Below are 23710 nucleotides of genomic sequence, written 5' to 3'. Positions count from 1 at the left end.
ATGGATTTGTCTCTCCTGCCGCGCACACACTTCCGATAGCTTGCAAAGGCCTAAAAAACACAAGCGGCCCTTGAGTTATTGTGGGAGAGACTGCTTTCATCAAGTTTGAAGCCTCAGTTTTGGCTGGACAGCCGTTTCTTTATTTTTGGGGTCTGTGTGTTTTTCGACCTGGAAATGGCAAAACAGGCGCGAAAACATAGATTTGTCTCTCCTGCTGCGCACACACTTCCGATAGCTTGCGAAGGCCTAAAAAACACAATCAGCCCGTGAGTTAATATGGGAGAGACTGTTTTCATCAAGTTTGAAGCCATAGTTTTGGCGCGCCAGCCGTTTCTTTCATTTTGGGGCCTATGTGTTTTTCGACCTTGAAATCGCAAAAAAGGTGCGAAAACATGGATTTGTCTCTCCTGCCGCGCACACACTTCCGATAGCTTGCAAAGGCCTAAAAAACACAAGCAGCCTGTGAGTTATTATGGGAGAGACTGTTTTCATCAAGTTTGAAGCCATAGTTTTGGCGCGGCAGCCGTTTCTTTCATTTTGGGGCCTATGTGTTTTTCGACCTTGAAATCGCAAAAAATGCGCGAAAACATGGATTTGTCTCTCCTGCCGCGCACACACTTCCGATAGCTTGCGAAGGCCTAAAAAACACAAGCGGCCCTTGAGTTATTGTGGGAGAGACTGTTTTCATCAAGTTTGAAGCCTCAGTTTTGGCTGGACAGCCGTTTCTTTATTTTTGGGGTCTGTGTGTTTTTCGACCTGGAAATCGCAAAAAAGGCGCGAAAACATGGATTTGTCTCTCCTGCCGCGCACACACTTCCGATAGCTTGCAAAGGCCTAAAAAACACAAGCAGTCCGTGAGTTATTATGGGAGAGACTGTTTTCATCAAGTTTGAAGCCATAGTTTTGGCGCGCCAGCCGTTTCTTTCATTTTGGGGCCTATGTGTTTTTCGACCTTGAAATCGCAAAAAAGGCGCGAAAACATGGATTTGTCTCTCCTGCCGCGCACACACTTCCGATAGCTTGCAAAGGCCTAAAAAACACAAGCAGCCCGTGAGTTATTTTGAGAGAGACTGTTTTCATCAAGTTTGAAGCCTCAGTTTTGGCTGGACAGCCGTTTCTTTATTTTTGGGGTCTGTGTGTTTTTCGACCTGGAAATGGCAAAAAAGGCGCGAAAACATAGATTTGTCTCTCCTGCTGCGCACACACTTCCGATAGCTTGCGAAGGCCTAAAAAACACAATCAGCCCGTGAGTTAATATGGGAGAGACTGTTTTCATCAAGTTTGAAGCCATAGTTTTGGCGCGGCAGCCGTTTCTTTCATTTTGGGGCCTATGTGTTTTTCGACCTTGAAATCGCAAAAAATGCGCGAAAACATGGATTTGTCTCTCCTGCCGCGCACACACTTCCGATAGCTTGCGAAGGCCTAAAAAACACAAGCGGCCCTTGAGTTATTGTGGGAGAGACTGTTTTCATCAAGTTTGAAGCCTCAGTTTTGGCTGGACAGCCGTTTCTTTATTTTTGGGGTCTGTGTGTTTTTCGACCTGGAAATGGCAAAACAGGCCCGAAAACATAGATTTGTCTCTCCTGCTGCGCACACACTTCCGATAGCTTGCGAAGGCCTAAAAAACACAATCAGCCCGTGAGTTATTATGGGAGAGACTGTTTTCATCAAGTTTGAAGCCATAGTTTTGGCGCGCCAGCCGTTTCTTTCATTTTGGGGCCTATGTGTTTTTCGACCTTGAAATCGCAAAAAAGGCGCGAAAACATGGATTTGTCTCTCCCGCCGCGCACACACTTCCGATAGCTTGCAAAGGCCTAAAAAACACAAGCAGCCCGTGAGTTATTATGGGAGAGACTGTTTTCATCAAGTTTGAAGCCATAGTTTTGGCGCGCCAGCCGTTTCTTTCATTTTGGGGCCTATGTGTTTTTCGACCTTGAAATCGCAAAAAATGCGCGAAAACATGGATTTGTCTCTCCTGCCGCGCACACACTTCCGATAGCTTGCGAAGGCCTAAAAAACACAAGCGGCCCTTGAGTTATTGTGGGAGAGACTGTTTTCATCAAGTTTGAAGCCATAGTTTTGGCGCGCCAGCCGTTTCTTTCATTTTGGGGCCTATGTGTTTTTCGACCTTGAAATCGCAAAAAAGGCGCGAAAACATGGATTTGTCTCTCCTGCCGCGCACACACTTCCGATAGCTTGCAAAGGCCTAAAAAACACAAGCGGCCCGTGAGTTATTATGGGAGAGACTGTTTTCATCAAGTTTGAAGCCATAGTTTTGGCGCGCCAGCCGTTTCTTTCATTTTGGGGCCTATGTGTTTTATGACCTTGAAATCGCAAAAAAGGAGCGAAAACATGGATTTGTCTCTCCTGCCGCGCACACACTTCCGATAGCTTGCAAAGGCCTAAAAAACACAAGCGGCCCGTGAGTTATTATGGGAGAGACTGTTTTCATCAAGTTTGAAGCCATAGTTTTGGCGCGCCAGCCGTTTCTTTCATTTTGGGGCCTATGTGTTTTTCGACCTTGAAATCGCAAAAAAGGCGCGAAAACATGGATTTGTCTCTCCTGCCGCGCACACACTTCCGATAGCTTGCAAAGGCCTAAAAAACACAAGCGGCCCTTGAGTTATTGTGGGAGAGACTGTTTTCATCAAGTTTGAAGCCTCAGTTTTGGCTGGACAGCCGTTTCTTTATTTTTGGGGTCTGTGTGTTTTTCGACCTGGAAATCGCAAAAAAGGCGCGAAAACATGGATTTGTCTCTCCTGCCGCGCACACACTTCCGATAGCTTGCAAAGGCCTAAAAAACACAAGCAGCCCGTGAGTTATTATGGGAGAGACTGTTTTCATCAAGTTTGAAGCCATAGTTTTGGCGCGCCAGCCGTTTCTTTCATTTTGGGGCCTATGTGTTTTTCGACCTTGAAATCGCAAAAAAGGCGCGAAAACATGGATTTGTCTCTCCTGCCGCGCACACACTTCCGATAGCTTGCAAAGGCCTAAAAAACACAAGCGGCCCGTGAGTTATTATGGGAGAGACTGTTTTCATCAAGTTTGAAGCCATAGTTTTGGCGCGCCAGCCGTTTCTTTCATTTTGGGGCCTATGTGTTTTTCGACCTTGAAATCGCAAAAAAGGCGCGAAAACATGGATTTGTCTCTCCCGCCGCGCACACACTTCCGATAGCTTGCAAAGGCCTAAAAAACACAAGCAGCCCGTGAGTTATTATGGGAGAGACTGTTTTCATCAAGTTTGAAGCCATAGTTTTGGCGCGCCAGCCGTTTCTTTCATTTTGGGGCCTATGTGTTTTTCGACCTTGAAATCGCAAAAAATGCGCGAAAACATGGATTTGTCTCTCCTGCCGCGCACACACTTCCGATAGCTTGCGAAGGCCTAAAAAACACAAGCGGCCCTTGAGTTATTGTGGGAGAGACTGTTTTCATCAAGTTTGAAGCCTCAGTTTTGGCTGGACAGCCGTTTCTTTATTTTTGGGGTCTGTGTGTTTTTCGACCTGGAAATCGCAAAAAAGGCGCGAAAACATGGATTTGTCTCTCCTGCCGCGCACACACTTCCGATAGCTTGCAAAGGCCTAAAAAACACAAGCAGCCCGTGAGTTATTATGGGAGAGACTGTTTTCATCAAGTTTGAAGCCATAGTTTTGGCGCGCCAGCCGTTTCTTTCATTTTGGGGCCTATGTGTTTTTCGACCTTGAAATCGCAAAAAAGGCGCGAAAACATGGATTTGTCTCTCCTGCCGCGCACACACTTCCGATAGCTTGCAAAGGCCTAAAAAACACAAGCGGCCCGTGAGTTATTATGGGAGAGACTGTTTTCATCAAGTTTGAAGCCATAGTTTTGGCGCGCCAGACGTTTCTTTCATTTTGGGGCCTATGTGTTTTTCGACCTTGAAATCGCAAAAAAGGCGCGAAAACATGGATTTGTCTCTCCCGCCGTGCACACACTTCCGATAGCTTGCAAAGGCCTAAAAAACACAAGCAGCCCGTGAGTTATTATGGGAGAGACTGTTTTCATCAAGTTTGAAGCCATAGTTTTGGCGCGCCAGCCGTTTCTTTCATTTTGGGGCCTATGTGTTTTTCGACCTTGAAATCGCAAAAAATGCGCGAAAACATGGATTTGTCTCTCCTGCCGCGCACACACTTCCGATAGCTTGCGAAGGCCTAAAAAACACAAGCGGCCCTTGAGTTATTGTGGGAGAGACTGTTTTCATCAAGTTTGAAGCCTCAGTTTTGGCTGGACAGCCGTTTCTTTATTTTTGGGGTCTGTGTGTTTTTCGACCTGGAAATCGCAAAAAAGGCGCGAAAACATGGATTTGTCTCTCCTGCCGCGCACACACTTCCGATAGCTTGCAAAGGCCTAAAAAACACAAGCAGCCCGTGAGTTATTATGGGAGAGACTGTTTTCATCAAGTTTGAAGCCATAGTTTTGGCGCGCCAGCCGTTTCTTTCATTTTGGGGCCTATGTGTTTTTCGACCTTGAAATCGCAAAAAAGGCGCGAAAACATGGATTTGTCTCTCCTGCCGCGCACACACTTCCGATAGCTTGCAAAGGCCTAAAAAACACAAGCGGCCCGTGAGTTATTATGGGAGAGACTGTTTTCATCAAGTTTGAAGCCATAGTTTTGGCGCGCCAGCCGTTTCTTTCATTTTGGGGCCTATGTGTTTTTCGACCTTGAAATCGCAAAAAAGGCGCGAAAACATGGATTTGTCTCTCCCGCCGCGCACACACTTCCGATAGCTTGCAAAGGCCTAAAAAACACAAGCGGCCCGTGAGTTATTATGGGAGAGACTGTTTTCATCAAGTTTGAAGCCATAGTTTTGGCGCGCCAGCCGTTTCTTTCATTTTGGGGCCTATGTGTTTTTCGACCTTGAAATCGCAAAAAAGGCGCGAAAACATGGATTTGTCTCTCCTGCCGCGCACACACTTCCGATAGCTTGCAAAGGCCTAAAAAACACAAGCGGCCCGTGAGTTATTATGGGAGAGACTGTTTTCATCAAGTTTGAAGCCATAGTTTTGGCGCGCCAGCCGTTTCTTTCATTTTGGGCCCTATGTGTTTTTCGACCTTGAAATCGCAAAAAAGGCGCGAAAACATGGATTTGTCTCTCCTGCCACGCACACACTTCCGATAGCTTGCAAAGGCCTAAAAAACACAAGCGGCCCGTGAGTTATTATGGGAGAGACTGTTTTCATCAAGTTTGAAGCCATAGTTTTGGCGCGCCAGCCGTTTCTTTCATTTTGGGGCCTATGTGTTTTTCGACCTTGAAATCGCAAAAAAGGCGCGAAAACATGGATTTGTCTCTCCTGCCGCGCACACACTTCCGATAGCTTGCAAAGGCCTAAAAAACACAAGCGGCCCGTGAGTTATTATGGGAGAGACTGTTTTCATCAAGTTTGAAGCCATAGTTTTGGCGCGCCAGCCGTTTCTTTCATTTTGGGGCCTATGTGTTTTTCGACCTTGAAATCGCAAAAAAGGCGCGAAAACATGGATTTGTCTCTCCCGCCGCGCACACACTTCCGATAGCTTGCAAAAGCCTAAAAAACACAAGCAGCCCGTGAGTTATTATGGGAGAGACTGTTTTCATCAAGTTTGAAGCCATAGTTTTGGCGCGCCAGCCGTTTCTTTCATTTTGGGGCCTATGTGTTTTTCGACCTTGAAATCGCAAAAAATGCGCGAAAACATGGATTTGTCTCTCCTGCCGCGCACACACTTCCGATAGCTTGCGAAGGCCTAAAAAACACAAGCGGCCCGTGAGTTATTATGGGAGAGACTGTTTTCATCAAGTTTGAAGCCATAGTTTTGGCGCGCCAGCCGTTTCTTTCATTTTGGGGCCTATGTGTTTTTCGACCTGGAAATCGCAAAAAAGGCGCGAAAACATGGATTTGTCTCTCCTGCCGCGCACACACTTCCGATAGCTTGCAAAGGCCTAAAAAACACAAGCGGCCCGTGAGTTATTATGGGAGAGACTGTTTTCATCAAGTTTGAAGCCATAGTTTTGGCGCGCCAGCCGTTTCTTTCATTTTGGGGCCTATGTGTTTTTCGACCTTGAAATCGCAAAAAAGGCGCGAAAACATGGATTTGTCTCTCCCGCCGCGCACACACTTCCGATAGCTTGCAAAGGCCTAAAAAACACAAGCAGCCCGTGAGTTATTATGGGAGAGACTGTTTTCATCAAGTTTGAAGCCATAGTTTTGGCGCGCCAGCCGTTTCTTTCATTTTGGGGCCTATGTGTTTTTCGACCTTGAAATCGCAAAAAAGGCGCGAAAACATGGATTTGTCTCTCCTGCCGCGCACACACTTCCGATAGCTTGCAAAGGCCTAAAAAACACAAGCGGCCCGTGAGTTATTATGGGAGAGACTGTTTTCATCAAGTTTGAAGCCATAGTTTTGGCGCGCCAGCCGTTTCTTTAATTTTGGGGCCTATGTGTTTTTCGACCTTGAAATCGCAAAAAAGGCGCGAAAACATGGATTTGTCTCTCCTGCCGCGCACACACTTCCGATAGCTTGCAAAGGCCTAAAAAACACAAGCGGCCCGTGAGTTATTATGGGAGAGACTGTTTTCATCAAGTTTGAAGCCATAGTTTTGGCGCGCCAGCCGTTTCTTTCATTTTGGGGCCTATGTGTTTTTCGACCTTGAAATCGCAAAAAAGGCGCGAAAACATGGATTTGTCTCTCCTGCCGCGCACACACTTCCGATAGCTTGCAAAGGCCTAAAAAACACAAGCGGCCCGTGAGTTATTATGGGAGAGACTGTTTTCATCAAGTTTGAAGCCATAGTTTTGGCGCGCCAGCCGTTTCTTTCATTTTGGGGCCTATGTGTTTTTCGACCTTGAAATCGCAAAAAAGGCGCGAAAACATGGATTTGTCTCTCCTGCCGCGCACACACTTCCGATAGCTTGCAAAGGCCTAAAAAACACAAGCAGCCCGTGAGTTATTATGGGAGAGACTGTTTTCATCAAGTTTGAAGCTATAGTTTTGGCGCGCCAGCCGTTTCTTTCATTTTGGGGCCTATGTGTTTTTCGACCTTGAAATCGCAAAAAAGGCGCGAAAACATGGATTTGTCTCTCCTGCCGCGCACACACTTCCGATAGCTTGCAAAGGCCTAAAAAACACAAGCAGCCCGTGAGTTATTATGGGAGAGACTGTTTTCATCAAGTTTGAAGCCATAGTTTTGGCGCGGCAGCCGTTTCTTTCATTTTGGGGCCTATGTGTTTTTCGACCTTGAAATCGCAAAAAATGCGCGAAAACATGGATTTGTCTCTCCTGCCGTGCACACACTTCCGATAGCTTGCAAAGGCCTAAAAAACACAAGCTGCCCGTGAGTTATTATGGGAGAGACTGTTTTCATCAAGTTTGAAGCCATAGTTTTGGCGCGCCAGCCGTTTCTTTCATTTTGGGGCCTATGTGTTTTTCGACCTTGAAATCGCAAAAAATGCGCGAAAACATGGATTTGTCTCTCCTACCGCGCACACACTTCCGATAGCTTGCAAAGGCCTAAAAAACACAAGCAGCCCGTGAGTTATTATGGGAGAGACTGTTTTCATCAAGTTTGAAGCCTCAGTTTTGGCGCGCCAGCCGTTTCTTTCATTTTGGGGCCTATGAAATAAAGATGGCGGCGCGTGCACACGCAGCGACCACTCGCGCTCCAGAGAATGCGGTGTTTTGTTTGTTTAATAAGTGTTTGCCCGAAAGTTTGTCGTGTTCGTCTCGTCTGTCTGCGTCGAAATACAAGTACAGTCGACAGGCTCTGCTAGACATCTGCGAGAGCAAGATTTACAACGTTTTGGACACCACAACAGAGACACTCAAAGAGCTCGGATTACTTCGCCGGCCCGCGACTACTCGACCCGACCCGACTCGACTCGACTCGACTGCCACCACTCCCCCGGAAAGGAGAGGTCGGAAGCGGTGCGCGAGGAAGCAGAAGAGGGGCAAGCGCGGAGGTATCCGGGCTAGGCTAGCGGCTAGTCCAACTCGCCCAGCCATACCATCCATCATCCTGGCCAACGTACGATCCTTGGACAACAAAATGGATCATATACGACTGCTGAGGTCAGCGAATCGGACAGTGAGTAACTGCTGTGTACTTGTTTTCACTGAAACATGGCTGAACGACAACATCCCCGACTCCGCTGTACAACTTGAGCAGCTGACATGCTATCGAGCGGACAGAGCCCTCGTCAACGGAGGTAAACAGCGTGGCGGCGGAGTTTGTGTTTACATTCGTGATGCGTGGTGCCGGGACGCTGTGGTAGTATGCAGACACTGTTCACCACTGGCGGAGTTTATGATCATAAAGTGCCGTCCTTTCTATCTGCCGAGGGAGTTTACTGCGGTCTTGCTAGCCGCAGTATACATCCCTCCAACCTCCAGCAACAGTGACAGGAATGCGGCACTTTGTGAACTGTACCAGGCCATCAGTGAACAACAGACAGCACACCCAGATGGATTTACCATCCTCGCTGGAGATTTTAATCATGCTGACCTTAAGACTGTCCTACCAAAACTCCATCAGCATGTCAATTTCCCAACAAGAGGGGAAAACACCTTGGACTTGGTCTACACTTCTCACAAAGGAGCATACAAGGCCTCCCCTCTCCCCCACATCGGACTCTCTGATCACATCACTGTCATGCTAATGCCAGCATATAGGCCCAGAGTGAAAGTCGGAAAACCGGTCCGGAAAGAGATAACTGTGTGGCCGGAGGGGTCCAGGTCTGCTCTCAAGGACTGTCTTGCAACAACAGACTGGGACATGTTCAAGCAAGGGCCAGAGACAAAGCCTTCAGAGCCGGGGATGAAAATGGCCTAAGAACAGCGAGAGCCAGCCTGTCCCGTGGCATCAGGAAAGCAAAACGGGACTACACCAACAAGATTACCTGCCACTTCAAGGACAGCAGAGACACGCAGAGCCTGTGGCAGGGCATTCAGACCATAATGGACTACAAGCCCGCGCCACAGACCTGCGACAACAACATCTCTCTGCTCAACAACCTCAACAGCTTCTTTGCACGGTTTGAAGCAACAAACACTACAAGCCCACAGAAAACCCCACCCCCCCCCCATGATCAGGTCCTGTGCCTGTCTGCTGCCAGTGTGAAGAGGACACTCTTTACCATCAACCCCCGCAAAGCAACAGGCCCAGACAACATCCCAGGCCGTGTGCTGAGGGACTGCGCAGAGGAGCTTAAGGATGTCTTCACGGACATCTTTAACACTTCTTTGCGTCAAGCTGCTGTCCCATCACATTTCAAGACCTCCATCATCATACCTGTGCCAAAGAAATCCGCTCCATCCTGCTTCAATGACTATCGCCCTGTAGCACTGACCCCCATCATCATGAAGTGCTTTGAACGGCTAGTCATGTCTCACATTAAGTCCATCCTCCCCCCCACCCTGGACCCCTTTCAGTTTGCATACCGAGCAAAACGTTCCACAGAGGACGCAATCTGCTCTGCTCTCCACCCAGCCCTCACCCACCTGGAAAAAGCAGACTCATATGTGAGAATGCTTTTCATAGACTTTAGCTCAGCATTTAACACCATAATCCCGCAACAACTGATCTGTAAACTGGACCAGCTGGGGCTCAACACCTCCCTCTGCAACTGGCTGCTGGACTTCCTCAGCGAGAGACCACAAGCAGTACGAGTCGGCAACAACACCTCGAGCAGCATCACACTCAGCACAGGGGCCCCCCAAGGCTGTGTGCTCAGTCCCCTGCTCTTCACCCTGCTGACTCACGACTGCACATCAACCCACAGCACCAATCACATGGTGAAGTTTGCGGACGACACAACTCTGGTGGGTCTCATCTCCAAGAACGACGAGACCCACTATAGAAAGGAGGTCAACCTTCTGACCACGTGGTGCAGAGACAACAACCTCCTGCTGAATGTCAGCAAAACGAAGGAGATTGTGGTCGACTTCCGGAGAGGGCACACCGAACACCCACCACTGACCATCGATGGTGCTGCTGTGGAGAGAGTGAGCAGCACCAAATTCCTGGGGGTGCACATCAGTGAGGACCTCTCCTGGACCACCAACACCGCATCACTGGCGAAGACAGCCCAGCGGCGCCTCTACTTCCTCCGCAAGCTGAAGCGAGCGAAAGCTCCCACACCTATCCTGACAACATTCTACCGAGGCACCATTGAAAGCATCCTGTCCAGCTGCATCACTGTGTGGGGCGGTAGCTGCACCGAACACAGTAGGAAAGCACTGCAACGCATTGTGAACACAGCTGCTAAGATCATTGGTGCCCCACTCCCTTCCCTGCAAGAGACTTACTCCACCCGCCTCACCCGCAAAGCTACCTCGATTGTGAGCGACGCAAGCCACCCCGCACACAGTCTGTTCAGCCTCCTGCCTTCTGGAAGAAGGTATAGGAGCCTCCGTGCCCACACCACCAGACTCACGAAAAGCTTCATACCCCAAGCTGTCAGGAAGCTAAATTCTCTCCCCTCACTTCCCCCAGCCACATCCTCCAAGCTGTCAAGAAGCTGAAACCACCACCCCCCCTCCCAACCCTTCAGCCCCCCCCCCCCCCCAAAAAAAAAACACTACGGACTCTGGACAATCCACTATTCTATTGCTACAATGCACTATTGCACTATTATTTTTTTATACAGAATACACAGTATCTGGCTGCTACTTACTGTCTTTACCGACTACTCTTTTTGCACTGTTTAAATTATTTTTATTGAATGTTTTACTTTTAGTATGTGTTATCTGTTGTGCCTGGGCACTTTATCTGTCTCACCGTGGGAGAGTGAGAAACGTCCTCTCGATTCCTTGTATGTCTTGACATGTGAAGAATTGACAATAAAGCCACTTTGACTTTGACTTTGATGTGTTTTTCGACCTTGAAATCGCAAAAAAGGCGCGAAAACATGGATTTGTCTCTCCTGCCGCGCACACACTTCCGATAGCTTGCAAAGGCCTAAAAAACACAAGCAGCCCGTGAGTTATTATGGGAGAGACTGTTTTCATCAAGTTTGAAGCCATAGTTTTGGCGCGCCAGCCGTTTCTTTCATTTTGGGGCCTATGTGTTTTTCGACCTTGAAATCGCAAAAAATGCGCGAAAACATGGATTTGTCTCTCCTGCCGCGCACACACTTCCGATAGCTTGCGAAGGCCTAAAAAACACAAGCGGCCCTTGAGTTATTGTGGGAGAGACTGTTTTCATCAAGTTTGAAGCCTCAGTTTTGGCTGGACAGCCGTTTCTTTATTTTTGGGGCCTTTGTGTTTTTCGACCTGGAAATGGCAAAAAAGGCGCGAAAACATGGATTTGTCTCTCCTGCCGCGCACACACTTCCGATAGCTTGCGAAGGCCTAAAAAACACAAGCAGCCCGTGAGTTATTATGGGAGAAACTGTTTTCATCAAGTTTGAAGCCATAGTTTTGGCGCTGCAGCCGTTTCTTTCATTTTGGGGCCTATGTGTTTTTCGACCTTGAAATCGCAAAAAAGGCGCGAAAACATGGATTTGTCTCTCCTGCCGCGCACACACTTCCGATAGCTTGCGAAGGCCTTAAAATCACAAGCAGCCCGTGAGTTATTATGGGAGAGACTGTTTTCATCAAGTTTGAAGCCATAGTTTTTGCGCGGCAGCAGTTTGTTTCATTTTGGCGCCTATGTGTTTTTCGACCTTGAAATCGCAAAAAAGGCGCGAAAACATGGATTTGTCTCTCCTGCCGCGCACACACTTCCGATAGCTTGCGAAGGCCTAAAAAACACAAGCAGCCCTTGAGTTATATTGGGAGAGACTGTTTTCATCAAGTTTGAAGCCTCAGTTTTGGATGGAAAACCGTTTATCTATTTTTGGGGCCTGTGTGTTTTTCGACCTGGAAATGGCAAAAAAGGCGCGAAAACATGGATTTGTCTCACAGGAATGCCATGCGGCCAACATTGAAGAAATGTGCTTCTCAAATCTGTCATTAACACTGTTTTCCACACGCTTTTTTCATTGCATTGCCATATAATCAATTGGTCATTGATGCGTCACGAATAACGACAATGCGTCGAAAATTAAAGAAATGTAAACATGAATTATGTTATTACTGTCTAAGCATCGCAAAGCTGTATGCGTAAAGGCGTCTGACGTCACAGTGGCTTGCCTGAAACAAAGGAATTAGAGAAACATGTGCTTACAGGGGCGTCGAACCGGCTTGTCCCCCTGATGGAGCAAAGTTGCTACAGTGACAAAGACAAGCTCCGCGCTCATGGGCAATTTATATGGGGCAACTGTGCTGCGAGTATCTAAGCAGTCGTCGTGCATGGATAAAATGCAATGTTTCAAACAGATCTGATGAATTCACCTACTTTGACAAAGTCTGGGTTAAGGGAGTCCTTTTGACACAAAGCGAAAATCTACAGTCAAGCGTCAATCAGCAGACAGCCGTGTGTTCTTTAGTCATGAGCCTGTTGTCAAAACGGCAGAAAAAAATGGTCACAAACGAAATATTGTTTCTACACTTAAAATGAACAAAGACAAAATGAGCTAGCCTGATATAAGTCATGTTCATGACGATGCAAATGTAACGAGATTTCGAACTTTTCTGTTGCACACGTTGGGACTCATTTTATTTTTCTACAAGAATCATTTGCCATGACGGGAATCGAACCCGGGCCGCCCTGCGTTACAAGGTAGATTCCTATCCGCTAGACCATTTGGGAAGATTTCATATGTAGACCCTAAGATATCTAAGTGTTATTTCGATGAGGTCTGTAGCAGAGGCCATAGAGAACACCAAACAAATAATCATGTGTTTAAATATCCTTGTCATTTTGAAAAATTACCATTGTCACCTGCACAGGAATGCCATGCGGCCAACATTGAAGAAATGTGCTTCTCAAATCTGTCATTAACACTGTTTTCCACACGCTTTTTTCATTGCATTGCCAAAAATCAATTGGTCATTGATGCGTCACGAATAACGACAATGCGTCGAAAATTAAAGAAATGTAAACATGAATTATGTTATTACTGTCTAAGCATCGCAAAGCTGTATGCGCAAAGGCGTCTGACGTCACTGTGGCTTGCCTGAAACAAAGGAATTAGAGAAACATGTGCTTACAGGGGCGTCGGACCGGCTTGTCCCCCTGATGGAGCAAAGTTGCTACAGTAACAAAGACAAGCTCCGCGCTCATGGGCAATTTATATGGGGCAACTGTGCTGCGAGTATCTAAGCAGTCGTCGTGCATGGATAAAATGCAATGTTTCAAACAGATCTGATGAATTCACCTACTTTGAAAAAGTGTGCGTTAAGGGAGTCCTTTTGACACAAAGCGAAAATCTACAGTCAAGCGTCAATCAGCAGACAGCCGTGTGTTCTTTAGTCATGAGCCTGTTGTCAAAACGGCAGAAAAAAATGGTCACAAACGAAATATTGTTTTTACACTTAAAATGAACAAAGACAAAATGAGCTAGCCTGATATAAGTCATGTTCATGACGATGCAAATGTAACGAGATTTCGAACTGTTCTGTTGCACACGTTGGGACTCATTTTATTTTTCTTCAAGAACCATTTGCCATGACGGGAATCGAACCCTGGCCGCCCTGCGTTACAAGGCAGATTCCTATCCGCTAGACCATTTGGGAAGATTTCATATGTGCACCCTAAGATATCTAAGTGTCATTTCGATGAGGTCTGTAGCAGAGGCCAGAGAGCACACCAAACAAATAATCATGTGTTTAAATATCCTTGTCGTTTTGAAAAATTACCATTGTCACCTGCACAGGAATGCCATGCGGCCAACATTGAAGAAATGTGCTTCTCAAATCTGTCATTAACACTGTTTTCCACACGCTTTTTTCATTGCATTGCCATATAATCAATTGGTCATTGATGCGTCACGAAAAACGACAATGCGTCGAAAATTAAAGAAATGTAAACATGAATTATGTTATTACTGTCTAAGCATCGCAAAGCTGTATGCGCAAAGCCGTCTGACGTCACTGTGGCTTGCCTGAAACAAAGGAAATAGAGAAACATGTGCTTACAGGGGCGTCGAACCGGCTTGTCCCCCTGATGGAGCAAAGTTGCTACAGTGACAAAGACAAGCTCCGCGCTCATGGGCAATTTATATGGGGCAACTGTGCTGCGAGTATCTAAGCAGTCGTCGTGCATGGATAAAATGCAATGTTTCAAACAGATCTGATGAATTCACCTACTTTGAAAAAGTGTGCGTTAAGGGAGTCCTTTTGACACAAAGCGAAAATCTACAGTCAAGCGTCAATCAGCAGACAGCCGTGTGTTCTTTAGTCATGAGCCTGTTGTCAAAACGGCAGAAAAAAATGGTCATAAACGAAATATTGTTTCTACACTTAAAATGAACAAAGACAAAATGAGCTAGCCTGATATAAGTCATGTTCATGACGATGCAAATGTAACGAGATTTCGAACTTTTCTGTTGCACACGTTGGGACTCATTTTATTTTTCTACAAGAATCATTTGCCATGACGGGAATCGAACCCGGGCCGCCCTGCGTTTCAAGGCAGATTCCTATCCGCTAGACCATTTGGGAAGATTTCATATGTAGACCCTAAGATATCTAAGTGTCATTTCGATGAGGTCTGTAGCAGAGGCCAGAGAGCACACCAAACAAATAATCATGTGTTTAAATATCCTTGTCGTTTTGAAAAATTACCATTGTCACCTGCACAGGAATGCCATGCGGCCAACATTGAAGAAATGTGCTTCTCAAATCTGTCATTAACACTGTTTTCCACACGCTTTTTTCATTGCATTGCCATATAATCAATTGGTCATTGATGCGTCACGAAAAACGACAATGCGTCGAAAATTAAAGAAATGTAAACATGAATTATGTTATTACTGTCTAAGCATCGCAAAGCTGTATGCGCAAAGCCGTCTGACGTCACTGTGGCTTGCCTGAAACAAAGGAATTAGAGAAACATGTGCTTACAGGGGCGTCGAACCGGCTTGTCCCCCTGATGGAGCAAAGTTGCTACAGTGACAAAGACAAGCTCCGCGCTCATGGGCAATTTATATGGGGCAACTGTGCTGCGAGTATCTAAGCAGTCGTCGTGCATGGATAAAATGCAATGTTTCAAACAGATCTGATGAATTCACCTACTTTGAAAAAGTGTGCGTTAAGGGAGTCCTTTTGACACAAAGCGAAAATCTACAGTCAAGCGTCAATCAGCAGACAGCCGTGTGTTCTTTAGTCATGAGCCTGTTGTCAAAACGGCAGAAAAAAATGGTCACAAACGAAATATTGTTTCTACACTTAAAATGAACAAAGAAAAAATGAGCTAGCCTGATATAAGTCATGTTCATGACGATGCAAATGTAACGAGATTTCGAACTGTTCTGTTGCACACGTTGGGACTCATTTTATTTCTCTACAAGAATCATTTGCCATGACGGGAATCGAACCCGGGCCGCCCTGCGTTACAAGTCAGATTCCTATCCACTAGACCATTTGGGAAGATTTCAAATGTAGACCCTAAGATATGTAGTGTCATTTCGATGAGGTCTGTAGCAGAGGCCATAGAGCACACCAAACAAATAATCATGTGTTTAAATATCCTTGTCGTTTTGAAAAATTACCATTGTCACCTGCACAGGAATGCCATGCGGCCAACATTGAAGAAATGTGCTTCTCAAATCTGTCATTAACACTGTTTTCCACACGCTTTTTTCATTGCATTGCCATATAATCAATTGGTCATTGATGCGTCACGAATAACGACAATGCGTCGAAAATTAAAGAAATGTAAACATGAATTATGTTATTACTGTCTAAGCATCGCAAAGCTGTATGCGTAAAGGCGTCTGACGTCACAGTGGCTTGCCTGAAACAAAGGAATTAGAGAAACATGTGCTTACAGGGGCGTCGAACCGGCTTGTCCCCCTGATGGAGCAAAGTTGCTACAGTGACAAAGACAAGCTCCGCGCTCATGGGCAATTTATATGGGGCAACTGTGCTGCGAGTATCTAAGCAGTAGTCGTGCATGGATAAAATGCAATGTTTCAAACAGATCTGATGAATTCACCTACTTTGAAAAAGTGTGCGTTAAGGGAGTCCTTTTGACACAAAGCGAAAATCTACAGTCAAGCGTCAATCAGCAGACAGCCGTGTGTTTTTTAGTCATGAGCCTGTTGTCAAAACGGCAGAAAAAAATGGTCACAAACGAAATATTGTTTCTACACTTAAAATTAACAAAGAAAAAATGAGCTAGCCTGATATAAGTCATGTTCATGACAATGCAAATGTAACGAGATTTCAAACTGTTCTGTTGCACACGTTGGGACTCATTTTATTTCTCTACAAGAATCATTTGCCATGACGGGAATCGAACCCGGGCCGCCCTGCGTTACAAGGCAGATTCCTATCCACTAGACCATTTGGGAAGATTTCAAATGTAGACCCTAAGATATGTAGTGTCATTTCGATGAGGTCTGTAGCAGAGGCCATAGAGCACACCAAACAAATAATCATGTGTTTAAATATCCTTGTCGTTTTGAAAAATTACCATTGTCACCTGCACAGGAATGCCATGCGGCCAACATTGAAGAAATGTGCTTCTCAAATCTGTCATTAACACTGTTTTCCACACGCTTTTTTCATTGCTTTGCCAAAAATCAATTGGTCATTGATGCGTCACGAATAACGACAATGCGTCGAAAATTAAAGAAATGTAAACATGAATTATGTTATTACTGTCTAAGCATCGCAAAGCTGTATGCGCAAAGGCGTCTGACGTCACTGTGGCTTGCCTGAAACAAAGGAATTAGAGAAACATGTGCTTACAGGGGCGTCGGACCGGCTTGTCCCCCTGATGGAGCAAAGTTGCTACAGTAACAAAGACAAGCTCCGCGCTCATGGGCAATTTATATGGGGCAACTGTGCTGCGAGTATCTAAGCAGTCGTCGTGCATGGATAAAATGCAATGTTTCAAACAGATCTGATGAATTCACCTACTTTGAAAAAGTGTGCGTTAAGGGAGTCCTTTTGACACAAAGCGAAAATCTACAGTCAAGCGTCAATCAGCAGACAGCCGTGTGTTCTTTAGTCATGAGCCTGTTGTCAAAACGGCAGAAAAAAATGGTCACAAACGAAATATTGTTTCTACACTTAAAATGAACAAAGAAAAAATGAGCTAGCCTGATATAAGTCATGTTCATGACAATGCAAATGTAACGAGATTTCGAACTGTTCTGTTGCACACGTTGGGACTCATTTTATTTCTCTACAAGAATCATTTGCCATGACGGGAATCGAACCCGGGCCGCCCTGCGTTACAAGGCAGATTCCTATCCGCTAGACCATTTGGGAAGATTTCAAATGTAGACCCTAAGATATGTAGTGTCATTTCGATGAGGTCTGTAGCAGAGGCCATAGAGCACACCAAACAAATAATCATGTGTTTAAATATCCTTGTCGTTTTGAAAAATTACCATTGTCACCTGCACAGGAATGCCATGCGGCCAACATTGAAGAAATGTGCTTCTCAAATCTGTCATTAACACTGTTTTCCACACGCTTTTTTCATTGCATTGCCATATAATCAATTGGTCATTGATGCGTCACGAAAAACGACAATGCGTCGAAAATTAAAGAAATGTAAACATGAATTATGTTATTACTGTCTAAGCATCGCAAAGCTGTATGCGCAAAGCCGTCTGACGTCACTGTGGCTTGCCTGAAACAAAGGAATTAGAGAAACATGTGCTTACAGGGGCGTCGAACCGGCTTGTCCCCCTGATGGAGCAAAGTTGCTACAGTGACAAAGACAAGCTCCGCGCTCATGGGCAATTTATATGGGGCAACTGTGCTGCGAGTATCTAAGCAGTCGTCGTGCATGGATAAAATGCAATGTTTCAAACAGATCTGATGAATTCACCTACTTTGAAAAAGTGTGCGTTAAGGGAGTCCTTTTGACACAAAGCGAAAATCTACAGTCAAGCGTCAATCAGCAGACAGCCGTGTGTTTTTTAGTCATGAGCCTGTTGTCAAAACGGCAGAAAAAAATGGTCACAAACGAAATATTGTTTCTACACTTAAAATGAACAAAGAAAAAATGAGCTAGCCTGATATAAGTCATGTTCATGACAATGCAAATGTAACGAGATTTCGAACTGTTCTGTTGCACACGTTGGGACTCATTTTATTTCTCTACAAGAATCATTTGCCATGACGGGAATCGAACCCGGGCCGCCCTGCGTTACAAGGCAGATTCCTATCCACTAGACCATTTGGGAAGATTTCAAATGTAGACCCTAAGATATGTAGTGTCATTTCGATGAGGTCTGTAGCAGAGGCCATAGAGCACACCAAACAAATAATCATGTGTTTAAATATCCTTGTCGTTTTGAAAAATTACCATTGTCACCTGCACAGGAATGCCATGCGGCCAACATTGAAGAAATGTGCTTCTCAAATCTGTCATTAACACTGTTTTCCACACGCATTTTTCATTGCATTGCCATATAATCAATTGGTCATTGATGCGTCACGAAAAACGACAATGCGTCGAAAATTAAAGAAATGTAAACATGAATTATGTTATTACTGTCTAAGCATCGCAAAGCTGTATGCGCAAAGCCGTCTGACGTCACTGTGGCTTGCCTGAAACAAAGGAATTAGAGAAACATGTGCTTACAGGGGCGTCGAACCGGCTTGTCCCCCTGATGGAGTAAAGTTGCTACAGTGACAAAGACAAGCTCCGCGCTCATGGGCAATTTATATGGGGCAACTGTGCTGCGAGTATCTAAGCAGTCGTCGTGCATGGATAAAATGCAATGTTTCAAACAGATCTGATGAATTCACCTACTTTGAAAAAGTGTGCGTTAAGGGAGTCCTTTTGACACAAAGCGAAAATCTACAGTCAAGCGTCAATCAGCAGACAGCCGTGTGTTTTTTAGTCATGAGCCTGTTGTCAAAACGGCAGAAAAAAATGGTCACAAACGAAATATTGTTTCTACACTTAACATTAACAAAGAAAAAATGAGCTAGCCTGATATAAGTCATGTTCATGACAATGCAAATGTGACGAGATTTCAAACTGTTCTGTTGCACACGTTGGGACTCATTTTATTTCTCTACAAGAATCATTTGCCCTGACGGGAATCGAACCCGGGCCGCCCTGCGTTACAAGGCAGATTCCTATCCACTAGACCATTTGGGAAGATTTCAAATGTAGACCCTAAGATATGTAGTGTCATTTCGATGAGGTCTGTAGCAGAGGCCATAGAGCACACCAAACAAATAATCATGTGTTTAAATATCCTTGTCGTTTTGAAAAATTACCATTGTCACCTGCACAGGAATGCCATGCGGCCAACATTGAAGAAATGTGCTTCTCAAATCTGTCATTAACACTGTTTTCCACACGCTTTTTTCATTGCATTGCCATATAATCAATTGGTCATTGATGCGTCACGAATAACGACAATGCGTCGAAAATTAAAGAAATGTAAACATGAATTATGTTATTACTGTCTAAGCATCGCAAAGCTGTATGCGCAAAGGCGTCTGACGTCACTGTGGCTTGCCTGAAACAAAGGAATTAGAGAAACATGTGCTTTCAGGGGCGTCGAACCGGCTTGTCCCCCTGATGGAGCAAAGTTGCTACAGTGACAAAGACAAGCTCCGCGCTCATGGGCAATTTATATGGGGCAACTGTGCTGCGAGTATCTAAGCAGTCGTCGTGCATGGATAAAATGCAATGTTTCAAACAGATCTGATGAATTCACCTACTTTGAAAAAGTGTGCGTTAAGGGAGTCCTTTTGACACAAAGCGAAAATCTACAGTCAAGCGTCAATCAGCAGACAGCCGTGTGTTCTTTAGTCATGAGCCTGTTGTCAAAACGGCAGAAAAAAATGGTCACAAACGAAATATTGTTTCTACACTTAAAATGAACAAAGAAAAAATTAGCTAGCCTGATATAAGTCATGTTCATGACGATGCAAATGTAACGAGATTTCGAACTGTTCTGTTGCACACGTTGGGACTCATTTTATTTCTCTACAAGAATCATTTGCCATGACGGGAATCGAACCCGGGCCGCCCTGCGTTACAAGGCAGATTCCTATCCGCTAGACCATTTGGGAAGATTTCAAATGTAGACCCTAAGATATGTAGTGTCATTTCGATGAGGTCTGTAGCAGAGGCCATAGAGCACACCAAACAAATAATCATGTGTTTAAATATCCATGTCGTTTTGAAAAATTACCATTGTCACCTGCACAGGAATGCCATGCGGCCAACATTGAAGAAATGTGCTTCTCAAATCTGTCATTAACACTGTTTTCCACACGCTTTTTTCATTGCATTGCCATATAATCAATTGGTCATTGATGCGTCACGAAAAACGACAATGCGTCGAAAATTAAAGAAATGTAAACATGAATTATGTTATTACTGTCTAAGCATCGCAAAGCTGTATGCGCAAAGCCGTCTGACGTCACTGTGGCTTGCCTGAAACAAAGGAATTAGAGAAACATGTGCTTACAGTTGCGTCGAACCGGCTTGTCCCCCTGATGGAGCAAAGTTGCTACAGTGACAAAGACAAGCTCCGCGCTCATGGGCAATTTATATGGGGCAACTGTGCTGCGAGTATCTAAGCAGTCGTCGTGCATGGATAAAATGCAATGTTTCAAACAGATCTGATGAATTCACCTACTTTGAAAAAGTGTGCGTTAAGGGAGTCCTTTTGACACAAAGCGAAAATCTACAGTCAAGCGTCAATCAGCAGACAGCCGTGTGTTTTTTAGTCATGAGCCTGTTGTCAAAACGGCAGAAAAAAATGGTCACAAACGAAATATTGTTTCTACACTTAAAATGAACAAAGAAAAAATGAGCTAGCCTGATATAAGTCATGTTCATGACAATGCAAATGTAACGAGATTTCGAACTGTTCTGTTGCACACGTTGGGACTCATTTTATTTCTCTACAAGAATCATTTGCCATGACGGGAATCGAACCCGGGCCGCCCTGCGTTACAAGGCAGATTCCTATCCACTAGACCATTTGGGAAGATTTCAAATGTAGACCCTAAGATATGTAGTGTCATTTCGATGAGGTCTGTAGCAGAGGCCATAGAGCACACCAAACAAATAATCATGTGTTTAAATATCCTTGTCGTTTTGAAAAATTACCATTGTCACCTGCACAGGAATGCCATGCGGCCAACATTGAAGAAATGTGCTTCTCAAATCTGTCATTAACACTGTTTTCCACACGCTTTTTTCATTGCATTGCCATATAATCAATTGGTCATTGATGCGTCACGAAAAACGACAATGCGTCGAAAATTAAAGAAATGTAAACATGAATTATGTTATTACTGTCTAAGCATCGCAAAGCTGTATGCGCAAAGCCGTCTGACGTCACTGTGGCTTGCCTGAAACAAAGGAATTAGAGAAACATGTGCTTACAGGGGCGTCGAACCGGCTTGTCCCCCTGATGGAGCAAAGTTGCTACAGTGACAAAGACAAGCTCCGCGCTCATGGGCAATTTATATGGGGCAACTGTGCTGCGAGTATCTAAGCAGTCGTCGTGCATGGATAAAATGCAATGTTTCAAACAGATCTGATGAATTCACCTACTTTGAAAAAGTGTGCGTTAAGGGAGTCCTTTTGACACAAAGCGAAAATCTACAGTCAAGCGTCAATCAGCAGACAGCCGTGTGTTTTTTAGTCATGAGCCTGTTGTCAAAACGGCAGAAAAAAATGGTCACAAACGAAATATTGTTTCTACACTTAAAATGAACAAAGAAAAAATGAGCTAGCCTGATATAAGTCATGTTCATGACAATGCAAATGTAACGAGATTTCGAACTGTTCTGTTGCACACGTTGGGACTCATTTTATTTCTCTACAAGAATCATTTGCCATGACGGGAATCGAACCCGGGCCGCCCTGCGTTACAAGGCAGATTCCTATCCACTAGACCATTTGGGAAGATTTCAAATGTAGACCCTAAGATATGTAGTCTCATTTCGATGAGGTCTGTAGCAGAGGCCATAGAGCACACCAAACAAATAATCATGTGTTTAAATATCCTTGTCGTTTTGAAAAATTACCATTGTCACCTGCACAGGAATGCCATGCGGCCAACATTGAAGAAATGTGCTTCTCAAATCTGTCATTAACACTGTTTTCCACACGCTTTTTTCATTGCATTGCCATATAATCAATTGGTCATTGATGCGTCACGAATAACGACAATGCGTCGAAAATTAAAGAAATGTAAACATGAATTATGTTATTACTGTCTAAGCATCGCAAAGCTGTATGCGCAAAGGCGTCTGACGTCACTGTGGCTTGCCTGAAACAAAGGAATTAGAGAAACATGTGCTTTCAGGGGCGTCGAACCGGCTTGTCCCCCTGATGGAGCAAAGTTGCTACAGTGACAAAGACAAGCTCCGCGCTCATGGGCAATTTATATGGGGCAACTGTGCTGCGAGTATCTAAGCAGTCGTCGTGCATGGATAAAATGCAATGTTTCAAACAGATCTGATGAATTCACCTACTTTGAAAAAGTGTGCGTTAAGGGAGTCCTTTTGACACAAAGCGAAAATCTACAGTCAAGCGTCAATCAGCAGACAGCCGTGTGTTCTTTAGTCATGAGCCTGTTGTCAAAACGGCAGAAAAAAATGGTCACAAACGAAATATTGTTTCTACACTTAAAATGAACAAAGACAAAATGAGCTAGCCTGATATAAGTCATGTTCATGACGATGCAAATGTGACTAGATTTCAAACTGTTCTGTTGCACACGTTGGGACTCATTTTATTTCTCTACAAGAATCATTTGCCATGACGGGAATCGAACCCGGGCCGCCCTGCGTTACAAGGCAGATTCCTATCCACTAGACCATTTGGGAAGATTTCAAATGTAGACCCTAAGATATGTAGTGTCATTTCGATGAGGTCTGTAGCAGAGGCCATAGAGCACACCAAACAAATAATCATGTGTTTAAATATCCTTGTCGTTTTGAAAAATTACCATTGTCACCTGCACAGGAATGCCATGCGGCCAACATTGAAGAAATGTGCTTCTCAAATCTGTCATTAACACTGTTTTCCACACGCTTTTTTCATTGCATTGCCATATAATCAATTGGTCATTGATGCGTCACGAATAACGACAATGCGTCGAAAATTAAAGAAATGTAAACATGAATTATGTTATTACTGTCTAAGCATCGCAAAGCTGTATGCGCAAAGGCGTCTGACGTCACTGTGGCTTGCCTGAAACAAAGGAATTAGAGAAACATGTGCTTACAGGGGCGTCGAACCGGCTTGTCCCCCTGATGGAGCAAAGTTGCTACCATGACAAAGACAAGCTCCGCGCTCATCGGCAATTTATATGGGGCAACTGTGCTGCGAGTATCTAAGCAGTCGTCGTGCATGGATAAAATGCAATGTTTCAAACAGATCTGATGAATTCACCTACTTTGAAAAAGTGTGCGTTAAGGGAGTGCTTTTGACACAAAGCGAAAATCTACAGTCAAGCGTCAATCAGCAGACAGCCGTGTGTTCTTTAGTCATGAGCCTGTTGTCAAAACGGCAGAAAAAAATGGTCACAAACGAAATATTGTTTCTACACTTAAAATGAACAAAGACAAAATGAGCTAGCCTGATATAAGTCATGTTCATGACGATGCAAATGTAACGAGATTTCGAACTTTTCTGTTGCACACGTTGGGACTCATTTTATTTCTCTACAA

Source organism: Argentina silus, assembly GCF_951799395.1.
Source record: "Argentina silus genome assembly, chromosome: 11".
In the NCBI taxonomy this organism is placed as follows: Eukaryota; Metazoa; Chordata; class Actinopteri; order Argentiniformes; family Argentinidae; genus Argentina; species Argentina silus.
This window is presented reverse-complemented; position numbering follows the sequence as displayed.